This window comes from Sus scrofa, chromosome 15 (assembly GCF_054392235.1).
Source record: "Sus scrofa isolate SSC_HxYL_T2T_F1_AM1 chromosome 15, Sscrofa_HxYL_maternal_Yorkshire_Landrace_v2.0, whole genome shotgun sequence".
NCBI classification, from domain to species: domain Eukaryota; kingdom Metazoa; phylum Chordata; class Mammalia; order Artiodactyla; family Suidae; genus Sus; species Sus scrofa.
The window spans coordinates 117,701,694-117,714,983 of record NC_139397.1 but is presented as its reverse complement, the minus strand read 5'-3'; the positions used below and the strand labels follow the sequence as shown (position 1 = coordinate 117,714,983).

General features: G+C 36.6%; 1 protein-coding gene across 7 annotated transcripts in view; it reads left to right on the top strand.

Annotated features, from left to right (window-relative positions):
• Nucleotides 1-13,290, top strand: part of FTCDNL1 (formiminotransferase cyclodeaminase N-terminal like) — a 387,434-nt gene that overhangs the window by 204,559 nt on the left and 169,585 nt on the right. The window contains exon 9 of one of the 7 annotated variants that reach the window (XR_014830081.1): nt 8,591-9,619. The exons of the other annotated variants lie outside the window; for them this stretch is intronic. The gene's annotated coding sequence lies outside the window, so the exon portion shown is untranslated. Of the gene's footprint in view, nt 1-8,590; nt 9,620-13,290 lie in introns of those variants that run through there. 7 annotated transcript variants of the gene reach the window in all.

Here is a 13,290-nt window from a genome sequence, read left to right as displayed (position 1 = left end):
ACTAATTATAGAGGCTAAACCAAAGGGGTACCCTAATCCTATCCCATGGACTGATGTTGATACTAAGACTCTCCAGACTGCACAGTATCCTCATCACTAGATCCCAGTGTAGCCCATAATAATCAATCCCCTTTTGGGGGAGAATAAGGAAGAGGAGGAAAAAGAGACAAAGAAATATCCTTATCAGGTAAAGCATAATTGTCTTGTTTTCCTGTAGCATCTTCCTGGTGAGCACTGAGAGTGTACCTGGACTTAATTTTTATTAACTTTGTGGGGATGGTAAAGAAAGATACAGTTACCATCACATGGTGAATTGGGCCATTGACATTTTCAATAGCAACACCAGAGGATGAACTTTTTTTTTCAGAGGTTGAACTTTTGATTTCTAGCCTATCCATTGCCCAGGAGTTGGTCTGTTGAAAGCAGGCAGGCACACTTCATGCAGAAATGAGCTTCACTTTTTTATTTTTTTATAATCTAGTATTATGCCGACACATCTATATGTTATAAATAAAATCCTAATTAAAACCAGAAAAACCAAAGAAGTCACTAATGGGAAGACACATGTCTTGGCTCTGCCACTAATTAGTTTTGTGATTTTGGCAGATTCTTCAACTTCTCAGGGACTCAGTTTCCTAGTTTTTAAAGTGAGAGAAACAAACATCATTTCTAAGGTATCTTTTAATTCTAACATTCTTTGATTGATAGGAACCATGTGAATAAAAGGATTTAGAAACTTGAAAATAGCATACTATAGGGGAATGTATTTTTTTCTATTTTGAATTTTCTCAGACTTCGTTTGATTCTGAATTTTAAAACAGAATTGAATATTTTTCAATTAGCTCTCTATGTACTACCAAAAACATATCTAATTCAGGAAGGAAAAAACCCTAAAAACCTGTATTGGGGGTGGAAAGAAGTGCTCTTCAGCTTTCTTAGACATTAAATGGCTCATTCAAAGCAACATTTTGATAAATTGTGTAAATGAGAGAGGAACATATGGATTAAATTTTCCTTGAAATACATACGTACTTAAAAATTAAGAAGAAAAAGTGCTTGGCAAAGCCCATTTGGGGTTCTGCCAAATGGGAAACATTTTAAAAATAGTTTAAAATGCAGTTTTATCTCAAAATGCTGCCACATTCACCCATCCTTATTGATTATATATTTTAAAATTTGTTATTTACTCTCTTTGTATTTATTTTTGCAGTCTGTTTTATGCCCTGAGGGCTTGCTCAATTTTGCTGCCATTTTTTTTTTCTTAAATGAGAGCATAGTCCGTTAGTCACTGAAGAGCATGTCACAGTATCTATCACTTCCTGTGAGATTCCTGTTAATTGGACTTCTGTGGAGGTTTCAGTTTGATCTCTCCTGGAGTAACAACTGGCATTAATTCATATTGCTGTAATGAAAATTTCTAAAAAGCACTTTGGGATAGAGAAATAAAGGGGATCTGGTCTTTGAAGATGTGGAATACGGTAAATGACTATCCAGTAAATCATGCTGTTGCAGTGGAAGAGCTTTGAGGGACGACAAGCCCATAGTTTCCTGATTATATATAAAATTCAAAACCAGATAGTCAAAATGTTAGAGATAACATTCCTCTGGGTGGCTAGAAGAGTTTGGTTGTCAATAGATCCTGTGCTATAACTTGAAAAAGAGAAAAACTCTTTTCTCAAAAATTAAAAATCACAGATTTCTGGAGTTCCCGTTGTGGCGCAGTGGTTAACGAATCTGACTAGGAACGATGAAGTTGCGGGTTCGATCCCTGGCCTCGCTCAGTGGCTTAGGGATCTGGCGGTGCAGTGAGCTGCGGTGTAGGTTGCAGACGCGGCTCAGATCCCGCGTTGCTGTGGCTCTGGCGTAGGCCGGTGGCTACGGCTCCGATTAGACCCCTAGCATGGGAACTCCATATGCCGCGGGAGCGGCTCTAGAAAAGGCAAAAAGACAAAAAGACAAAAAAAAAAAAAAAAAAAAAATCATAGATTTCTGATCAAATTGATGGTCCTTCATAGTTTTAGGGGTTGACCTTATCTCAGTAAAATGGCTCAGTGCAATGTGTGTAATAATTTTCTAGCTCTCTGCAGACACTATGGAAGTCACATTTCTGTAGATAAATGTCACTAGGTCACTAGAACATACTCCTGAAACCTAACATTCTGGGTGAGGTTTTTCTCTGGACTTTCTACTTCTCCCGCCCTTTCTGTAATCTGCTCCTTTTAGCAAGAATGCTGTGAGTTCCCACTATGGTGCATTGGGTCAAGAATCCAATTGCAGTGGCTCAGGTCTGGTGCAGTGGGCTAAAGGATTTGGCATTGCCACAGTTGCGGTGTAGGTTGCAGCTGTGGCTTAGATTCCATCCCTGGACCAGGAACTTCCATATGCTATGGGTGAGGCTATAAAAAAGAAAAAGAAAAAAAAGAATGCTTTTTTGTCATGAAAACTCAAGGAAACAGATTTTTTTTTGTGTTAAAATCTCAAATCCTAAGAGTTGATACCCTCAGGTATAGCATTCTACTCAGGATACGTCTAAGGCAATGATAAGATTTATTTTCATAAGATGGTAATAATATCTAATCCGTTGAGGCTAATCTTTAGAATACAAGAGTATATTTTTATTGTTGGGTTGTCCTTTTTCTTCTGTATTATTGAAATGTTATATGTTATTTTAAATAATTAATTTTCCATGAATTTTTTATAATTTAAAAAAGCCCTCATTGGGCTCAGATATTTTACCCAGGCAAAATTGCAAACGGAACTTGTACAATTTCATGAGCTTTGAAAATGAAAAACATTGTAGGCAATTTTGTATAACAACTCAGTAGCAGACACAGAATGACACTCTTGGAACTTTCCTTGTGCTTGATTTTATATTTAAAGGCCCATTCAACATAACAGAATATATTTGAAATATAAAGGAAGTAATTTTGAAATGCTTTCTTCCATTTACTTAGGGAATATTATAAGTAATAAGATGAATTTTGATGTCTGCTAACCCAAACATTTAAAATTTACATTATTCTATTCTTCACTCTATTTGTTTGAAATGTAGTGACATACTCAGAAAAGCTGAAAGAGAAAGACTAAATGTAATTATTTCTAATAGTATTATGAGAAATTATTTCAGTTTAGGAATAAAGGAAGCTAGGTATTGAAATGCCTTTCTCAGTATAAGGTGTTAATTTGTCATACTTAGGTTAGATCCAAGTATATCATAGTGGTTTGGAAACTTATTGTCATAGTCCCTTAGTTACTAAGAGAAATTACTTTGAAAAAATCCCCAACTTTATTGATGTGCCATTTGCATATCATAAAATGTTCCTATTTTAAATATACATTTAAGTGAATTTTGATACATGCATATATCTGTGGAATGACCATCACCACAGTCAAGAGATAGAATAGTTATATCACCCCAGAAGTTCCTTTGTTTCCCTTTGCATTCCAATCCCTCCCTTGGCAACCCCAGATTGACTCTACCACAAAAGATTAGTTTTGTCTGTTTTAGAATTTGATTTAAATCCAGTTATATAGTATGTACTCTTCTGTATCTGACTCCTTTCACATAGCATCACATTTTTGAGATTCATCCATCTTGCATGTATCAGTGGTTTGCTCCCTTTACTGCTGAGTATACCCTATTTTATGACTATATCACAGTATATCCATGTACATTTAGGTTGTTTCCACCTTTTGGCTCTTATGGATAAAGCTGCTGTGGACATTTATGTATAGATCTTTGCATGGACATGTGGTTCATTTCTCTTGAGTAGCTACCTAGATGTGAAATTATGGGTTATATGGTAAATTCATTTTCTACTTTTTAAGAAGCTGCCAAAATGTTTTTCCAAATTAGTTGCACCATTTTATACACCCAGTAAAAGTGTATATGAGTTCTAGTTGCTTTGCATCCTCACTAAATTTTAGTATTATTATGATTTTTAAATATTAGCTATTCTAGGGTGTATAATCATATTCATGAGTTTAATTTTCAGTTCCCTGATGATTAGTGATGTTGAGCAACTTTGCATTTGTATATAGGCCATTTGTAGATATTCTTTTGTGAAACATCTGTTTAAATCTTAACCCCTTTCAAATTGGGCTGTTGGTCTTCTTTTTGAATTGTAGGAGTTCTTTATATTTTTTAGACAAGGTTATTTGTAAGACATATGTACTGCTAATTATTTCAAAAACATTTTTGGCAATAGGGTATCAGAAAATATATCCTGACAATATTGTATCAATTTATCTTATATAAAATAAATTTCCCCTCAACAAGAACTGAAAAACCCTAAACCACTCAATTCAAAGACAGGCAAAGGACATGAATAGACATTTCTCCATAGAAGAAATATAAATGGCCAATTAGCATGTGAAAACATGCTCAACATCACTGATCATTAGGAAAATGCAAATCAAAACCGAAATGCAACACCACTTCACACCCATTAGGATGGCTATTATAACAAACAAATGAACAAATAAACAAAACAACCCAAACTGACAAGTGTTGTCTACAATGAAGAAATTGGAACCCATGTGCATTCCTTGTGGGAATAGAAAATGGTGCATCTTCTGTGGAAAATAGCATGTTTGGGTTTTCAAAAAAATAAATATAGAATAACCATATGATCCAGCAATTCCACTTCCAGGTATATACAAAAAAGAATTAAAAGCAGGGACATTAACAGATATTTTTACATCAATGTGTGTTGTAGCATCATTCACAATAGCTAATAGGTGGAAGCAACCCAAATGCCTATCTATGGACAGAAAGGATAAACAAAATATAATATATACATACAATAGAATATTATTCAGGTTTTAAAAGGAATAAAATTCTGATACATACAGTAACATGGATAAACCTTGAAGACATGCTGGTGAGATAAACCAGACACAAAAGGACAAATACTCTATGATTCCACTTATATGAGTTAAATTCACAGAGACAGAAAGCATCAGCTTAAAATAAGATGTTATAAGATATTTTATGTAAACCTTGTTGTTACCACAAAGGAAATACCTGTAGTAAATACACAAAGATTATGATAAAGTAATCAAAGCATGCCACTGCAAAAAGTCATCAAACCACAAAGGAAGACAATAAGAGGAGAAGCAAAAAAAGAGAATCTACAGACAGAGAACAATTAACAAAATGGCAATAGTAAGTCTTTATCTGTCAATAATTACATGGATTAAATTCTTCAGTCAAAAGACAGAATGGTTGAATGGATAAAACAGCAACAACAACAATGACCCATCAATATGCTGCCTACAAGAGATTTAGACACACAGACTGAGAATGAAAATATAAAAAAAGGCATTTTAAGCAAATAGTAGCCAAAAGGAAGCAAGGTAACTTTACCTATATCAGACAAAATAGACTAAGTTAAAAATCATCAAAGAGACAAAGAAGGTTATTATATAATGTTAGAGATGTATATTCATCAAGAAGATACAACAATTGCAAATATTTATACATCTAACATCAGAGCACATAAGTGTATAAGGAAAAAATTTAACAGAACTAAAAGGAGAGGAAAAACAGCAATATAATAACAGTAGAGGACTTTAATACTCCACTCTCAACAATGGATAAACCATCCAGAGAATCAGTAAGGAAACAGCACATTGGAGCAATACTGTAGATCAAATGAACCCAATAGACATATATAGGGCATTTCATCCAACAACAGCTGAATACATGTTCTTCTCAAGCACATACAGAATATGTTCTATGACAGATCATATGTTAGCTCACAAAACAAATCTCAATAAATTCAAAAATAAATTACATCAAGTATTTTCACCAACAACAATTATATGAAACTAGAAACCATAGCAAGAGGAAAGCTAAAACATTAACAAAAACATGAAAATTAAACAACACTGTCCTAAGCAACAAATGGATCAAAGAAGAAATCAAAAAGGAAATTTAAAAATATTCTGAGACAAATGAAAATGTAAACATCATTCCAAAATTTATAGGATTCAACACAAGTAGTTCTAGAAGGGAAGTTTTTAGTAATAAATACATACTTCAAGAAAAAAGATAGGGAGTTCCCATCATGACTCAGTAGTTAATGAACCCAACTAGTATCCATAAGGACACAGGTTTGATCCCTGGCCTTGCTCAGTGGGTTAAGGATCCAGCATTGTCATGAGCTGTGATATAGTTCACAGACGTGGCTTGGATTCCATCTACAGCTACAGGCCGGCAGCTGCAGCTCTAGTTTGAACTGTAGCCTGGGAACTCCCATATGCCTCAGGTGTGGCCCTAAAAAGACACAAACAAACAAACAAACAAACAAAAAAACTCAAATAACAACCGAACTTTATACCTCAAGGAACTAGAAGAAGAATAAACTAAGTCCAAAGTTAGCAGAGGGAAGGAAATAATAAATGTTAGAATACAAATAATGAAATAGATAATAGGAAAACAATAGAAAAGATTAACAAAAGTAAAAGTTGCCAATAAATGCAAGTTATATGAAATAGAAAAATTCCTGAAAGACACAAATTACCAGAACTCACTCAAGAAGAGAGAGATAACCTGAACAGTCCTGTATCTATCAAAGAAATTTAAAAATGCAGTTAGAAAACTTCCTGATGGGGGAAACTCCTCAAAGTTTAGATCCAGAATACTGGTGAATTCTACCAAACATTTAAGAAATAACTAATAATAATTCTATATGACTCATCTATGAGCCCAGAACTACCATAATACTAAAACCAGTCATGTTTGGATACTTGATTTATAAAAGTGGCACTAGAGAATGATAGGAAAGGGATGGAATTTTTTTTTTTTTTGGTAAGTAAAAGATCATAGCTCATTTGTTTATTAATATGGAAAGAAATAAGCCTAGACATTTACCTTTCATGAATTACAAAATTAAATATTTTGGTTATTCATCTAAATGTGAAAAGTAAAGCAATGAATCTTCTAGAAGGCAATGTAAGGGAACAGAAGACATCTTCATGGGTTTGGAACAAAGATTTCTGAACTAGGACCAACCAAAAGGGAAAAGATCCTAAATCGAACCACATTAAATTAAGAATTCCTGTGTCAAGAGATACCAAGAGGGAGTTCCTGTCGTGGTGCAGTGGTTAACGAATCCGACTAGGAACCATGAGGTGGCGGGTTCGGTCCCTGCCCTTGCTCAGTGGGTTAAGGATCTGGCGGTGCAGTGAGCTGCGGTGTCGGTTGCAGACGCGGCTCGGATCCCGCATTGCTGTGGCTCTGGCGTAGGCCGGTGGCTACAGCTCCGATTGGACCCCTAACCTGGGAACCTCCATATGCCGCAGGAGCGGCCCAAGAAATAGAAAAAAAAAAAAAAAAAAAAAAGACACCAAGAAAAGAGTAAGACATGTAGAGATGGGGCAAGATATTTGCATATATAGAAAGAACAAAGGAGTTGCATGTACAATATGAAAACTGAATCAATTGGAAAAAGAGTTATCAACCTAAATTTTAAAAATAGGTATAAACTTTAACAAGCATTACACAAAAGAAGATACCCAAATGGACAATTAATATATGAAAAGGTGCTTGGCCATTTCATTACTTATCAAGGGCATAAATGCATATTCACAGTAAGGTTAAAATCACAGTGAAATTCACCATGAACGCATCAGAAAAACAAGACATCGAGTGTTGTTGAATGTGTGGAACAACTAGAACTTTCATCCACTATTGGTGGCAATATAAACTGATATGACCACTTGGGAAATTTGTTTGGGAATGTCTACCAAAGCTTAAAGATCTCATATCAATATAGCAGTTGTACTCCTAAATACATACTTCAAAGAAATGCATACACATGCATCAAAGGAAATGACAAGTTCATGGCAGTATAGTTCATAATATAAAAACCTGAGAGTCCAAATGTCCATAAGTACTGGAATGAGTAAATGCACTGGGAAATATTTTTATGATGGATACTATGCAGCAAAGAGAATGAGGAAACCACTGATACATACAACATAAGTGTCACAAATACAATATTGAGTAAAAGAAGCAAGACAAAAAAATAACCTATACTGTATGATTTTTTTTTTCTATAAAGTACTCAACAGTCCTCTATGGGGTTGGCAGTTATCTTTGGAGAGGAGGCTGGCACAGGGGGCTTTCAGGACAGCTGATAGGGCTCTCTTTCTGTCTTTCATTTCTTCCTTCCTTCCTTCCTTGTCTTTTCTTTCTTCCTTGTCTTTTCTTTCTTCCTTGTCTTTTCTTTCTTCCTTGTCTTTTCTTTCTTCCTTGTCTTTTCTTTCTTTCTTTCTTTCTTTCTTTCTTTCTTTCTTTCTTTCTTTCTTTCTTTCTTTCTTTCTTTCTTCCTTTCTTTCTTTCTTTCCATGGCCGCACCTGTGACTTATGGAAGTTCCCAGGCTAGGGGTCGAATTGGAGCCTACACCACACTCCAGCAACAATGAATCCAAGCACCATCTGTGACCTAAGCTGCAGCTTGTGGCAACACTGGATCCTTAACCCACTGAGCAAGGCCAGGGATCAAACCAACATCCTCACAGAGGCAATGTCAGGTCCTTAACCTGTTGATCCATGATAGGAATTCTGCCCTTTCTTTATCAGAGAACCAGATGTGTTCATTTTGTGAAAATTAATTGAACCATGAGATTAAGATGGTGGAATAGAAGGACTGGAGCTCAGCTTCTCTCTTAAAAACAACAAAATTCACAACTAAAGACTGAGCAATCTTCACCCAAATGGACCAGAAACCTTAAAAAAGATATCCTACTCCAGAAGAAAAAGAGGAGGACACAAAAAGAGGTAGGAGGGGCAATTTCACGATATAAACAACCCCATACCTCCCAGGTAGGAAGCTCCACAGACTGGAAACTAACTAGCTCACAGAGACTCACCTACAGTACTGAGAGTTCTGAGCTCCACATCAAACTCTCACGTGTGGGGAATCTGGCACGGGGAGAAAGAGCCCCAGAGTATCTGGCATTGATGGCCAGTGGGGCTTGTGAGCAGGAGCTCCATGGGACTGGGGGAAATGGAGACCCCATTCTTAAAAGGCGCACACAGACTTTCAAGTGCACTGGGTCCCAAGTCAAAGCAAAGTCTCCATGGGAATCTGAGTCAAACCTGACTGCAGTACTTGGAGGACATCCTGGGAAAACAGGGGTGAAGGTGGCTTGTTGTGAGGGAAGGACATTGAAAGCAAAGCTCTCGGGAATATTCAGCAGCTGTGCCTTTCTCTGGAGGTGGCCATTTTGGGAGAATCTGGCCCCACCCATCAGTCAGTGCTGAGAGGCCCCAGAGCAAACAACAATCCAGGTGGGATCACAGCCCTGCCCCTCAGTAAACAGGCTACCTAAAGACCCCTCAGGCACACAGCTGCCTCTAATCCCATGCAGAGACTAAGCCCCACCCAACAGAGGGATTAGAATCAGCTCCACCTACCAGTGGCAGGCATCAGCCTCCCCCATCAGGAAACCTACAGCAAGCCCCCACACTGACTTCAGCCACAAGGGGGGCAGACATCAGAAGTAAGAGAGGCTTCAATTCTACTCTCTGTAAAAATGTCACCACACCAAAAACCTATAAAAATGAAAATACAGAGAACTATAATTCAGATGAGGGAAAAAGGAAAAACCCCAGAAAACCAGCTAAGCGAGGAGAAGATTCTCAGCCTCCAGGAAAAAGACTTTAGACTGTTGATGCTGAAGATGAAGCAAGACATTGGAAATAAACTGGAGGCAAAGATGGATAACTTAAAGGAAACACTGAGCAAAGAGATACAAGATATAAAACTTAAACAAGAAGAGATGCAAAATACAATCACTGAAATAAAAAATTCACTAGAAGCAGCTAACAGCAGAATACAAGAGGCAGAAGAACGAATAAGCGAGGTGGAGGACAGATTAGTGGAAATTATGGATATGGAACAGAAAAGAGAAAAAAGACTGAAAAGAAATGAAGAGAGTCTCAGAGAACTCTGGGCAACGTTAAATGCACCAACATCCGTATTATAGGGGTGCCAGAAGGAGAAGAGAGAGCGAAGGAGACAGAAAAAGTATTCCAAGAGATAATGGCAGAAAACTTCCCTAACATGGGGAAGGAATCACTCACTCAAATCCAGGAAGCACAATGAGTACCATATAAAATAAACCCAAGGAGGAACACCCTGAGACACATATTAGTCAAACTGACCAAAATTAAAGACAAAGAGAAAATCTTGAAAGCAGCTAGGGAAAAGAAACAAATAACATACGAGGGAACCCCAATAAGGTTATTGGCAGATTTTTCAACAGAAACTCTGCAGGCCAGAAGGGAGTGGCATGATATACTTAACATGATGAAAGGAAAAAACCTCCAACCAAGATTACATTAGCCAGCAAGGCTCTCATTCAAATTTGAAGGAGAAATCAAAACCTTCACAGATAAGCAAAAGCTGAGAGAATTCAGCAACACTAAACCAGCCTTACAACAAATACTAAAGGAACTTCTATAGGCAGAAAAGAACAAGAGAAGAAGGAAAGAAAAAAGAGCAGCAAAAGCAAATCCAATGTAATTAATAAAATGGCAATAAGAACATACATATCAATAATTACCTTAAATGTTAATGGACTAAACGCCCCAACCAAAAGACATAGACTGGCTGAATGGATACAAAAACAAGACCCATATATATGCTGTCTTCAAGAGACCCACTTCACTTCTAGGGACACATACAAATTGAAAGTGAGAGGATGGAAGAAAATATTTCATGCAAATGGGGAACAAAAGAAAGCTGGAGTAGCAATATTCGTATCAGACAAAATAGACTTTAAAATGACTATTTTAAGGGACAAGGAAGGACATTACATAATGATCAAAGGATCAATCCAAGAAGAAGATATAACAATTTTAAATATCTACCCACAAACATAGGTTCACCACAATATGTAAGGCAACTGCTAACAACCTTAAAAGGAGAAATTGACAATAACACAATAATAGTGGGGGACTTTGACACCCCACTTACAGCAATGGACAGATCAACCAGATAGAAAATCAATAAGGAAACACAGGCCCTGAATGATGCATTAAACCAGATGGATTTCATGGATATTTATAGGACATTCCACCCAAAAGCAACAGAATACACATTTTTCTCAAGTGCACATGGAACATTCTCTAACATTGATCATATCCTGGGCTACAAAGTCAACCTTGGTAACTTTAAGAAAATTGAAATCATATCAAGCATCTTTTCCGACCACAAGGCTATATGACTGGAAATCAACAACAAGAAAAAAACTGCAAAAAACACAAACACGTGGACACTAAACAACATGCTATTAAACAACCAATGGATCACTGAAGAAATCAAAGAGGAAATTAAAAAATACCTAGCATCAAATGACAATGAATATACGACTCTCCAAAACCTATGGGATGCAGCAAAAGCCATTCTAAGAGGAAAGTTTATAGCAATACAAGCCCACCTCAGGAAACAAGAAAAAGCTCAAATAAACAACCAAATTTTACATCTAAAGCAGCTCGAGAGAGAAGAACAGACAAGACTTAAAGTTAGTAGAAGGAAAGAAATCATAAAGATCAGAGCAGAAATCAATGAAATAGAAACAAAGAAAACCATAGAAAAGATCAATGAAATGAAAAGCTGGCTCTTTGAAAAGATCAACAAAATTGATAAACCCCTAGCCAGACTTATCAAGCAAAAGAGAGAGGACTCAAATCAATAAAATTAGAAATGAAAAAGGAGAAGTAACAATGGACATCACAGAAATACAAAGGATCATAAGAGACTACTATATGCAACTATATGCCAATAAAATGGAAAACCTAGAAGAAATGGACAAATTCTTAGAAAAGTACAATCTTCCAAGACTAAACCAAGATGAAATAGAAAAGATGAATGAACCTATCACAAGAACTGAAATTGAAACTGTGATTAAAAAACTTCCAACAAACAAAAGTTCAGGACCAGATGGCTTCACAGGCGAATTCTATCAAACATTTAGAGAGGAGCTAACTCCTATCCTTCTGAAACTATTTCAAATAATTGCAGAGGAAGAGATATCCCAAACTCATTCTATGAGGGCACCATCACCCTGATACCAAAACCAGACAAAGAGACCACACAAAAAGAAAACTACAGGCCAATTTCACTGATGAACATCAATGCAAAAATCTACAACAAAATGCTAGCAAACCACATCCAACAATACATTAAAAGGATTGTACATCATGATCGAGTGGGATTTATCCCAGGGATGCAAGGGTTCTTCAATATCTGCAAATCCATCAGTGTGATATACCACATTAACAAACTGAAGAATAAAAACCATATGATCCTCCAAATAGATGCAGAAAAAGCCTTTGACAAAATCCAACACCCATTTCTGATAAAAACCCTTCAGAAAGTGGGCATAACAGGAACCTACCTCAACATGATAAAGGCCATATATGACAAACCCACAGCAAACATCATTCTCAATGGTGAAAAGCTGAAAGAATTCCCGCTGAGATCAGGAACAAGACAAGGATGTCTTCTTTTGCCACTACTCTTCAACATAGTTCTGGAAGTCCTAGCCACAGCAATCAGAGAAGTAAAAGAAATCAAAGGAATCCAAATTGGAAAGGAAGAAGTAAAACTATCACTATTTGCAGAGGACATGATACTATACCTAGAGAATCCTAAAGACTCTACCAGAAAACTCTTAGAGCTCATCCACGAATTTGGCAAAGTCGCAGGATACAAAATCAATACGCAAAAATTGACAGCGTTTCTATATACTAACAATGAAAACGCAGAAAAGGAAAGTAGGGAAGCAATCCCATTTACCATTGCATCCAAAAGAATAAAATACCTAGGAGTAAACCTACCTAAAGAAACCAAAGACCTATACTCTGAAAACTACTGATGAAAGAAATCAAAGATGACACAAACAGATGGAAAGATATACCATGCTCGTGGGTTGGAAGAGTCAATATTATCAAAATGACTATACTACCTAAGGCAATCTACAGATTCAATGCAATCCCTATCAAATTACCAAGGACATTTCTCACAGAACTTGAACAAAATATTTTAAAGTTTGTTTGGAGGCACAAAAGACCCAGAATAGCCAAAGACATCCTGAAAAAGAAAAATGGAGCTGGAGGAATCAGGCTCCCGGACTTCAGACTATACTACAAAGCAACAGTCGTCAAAACTGCATGGTACTGGCACAAAGACAGACATATAGACCAGTGGGACAGGATAGAAAGCCCAGAATTAAACCCACGCACCTACAGCCAACTCATCTATGACGAAGGAG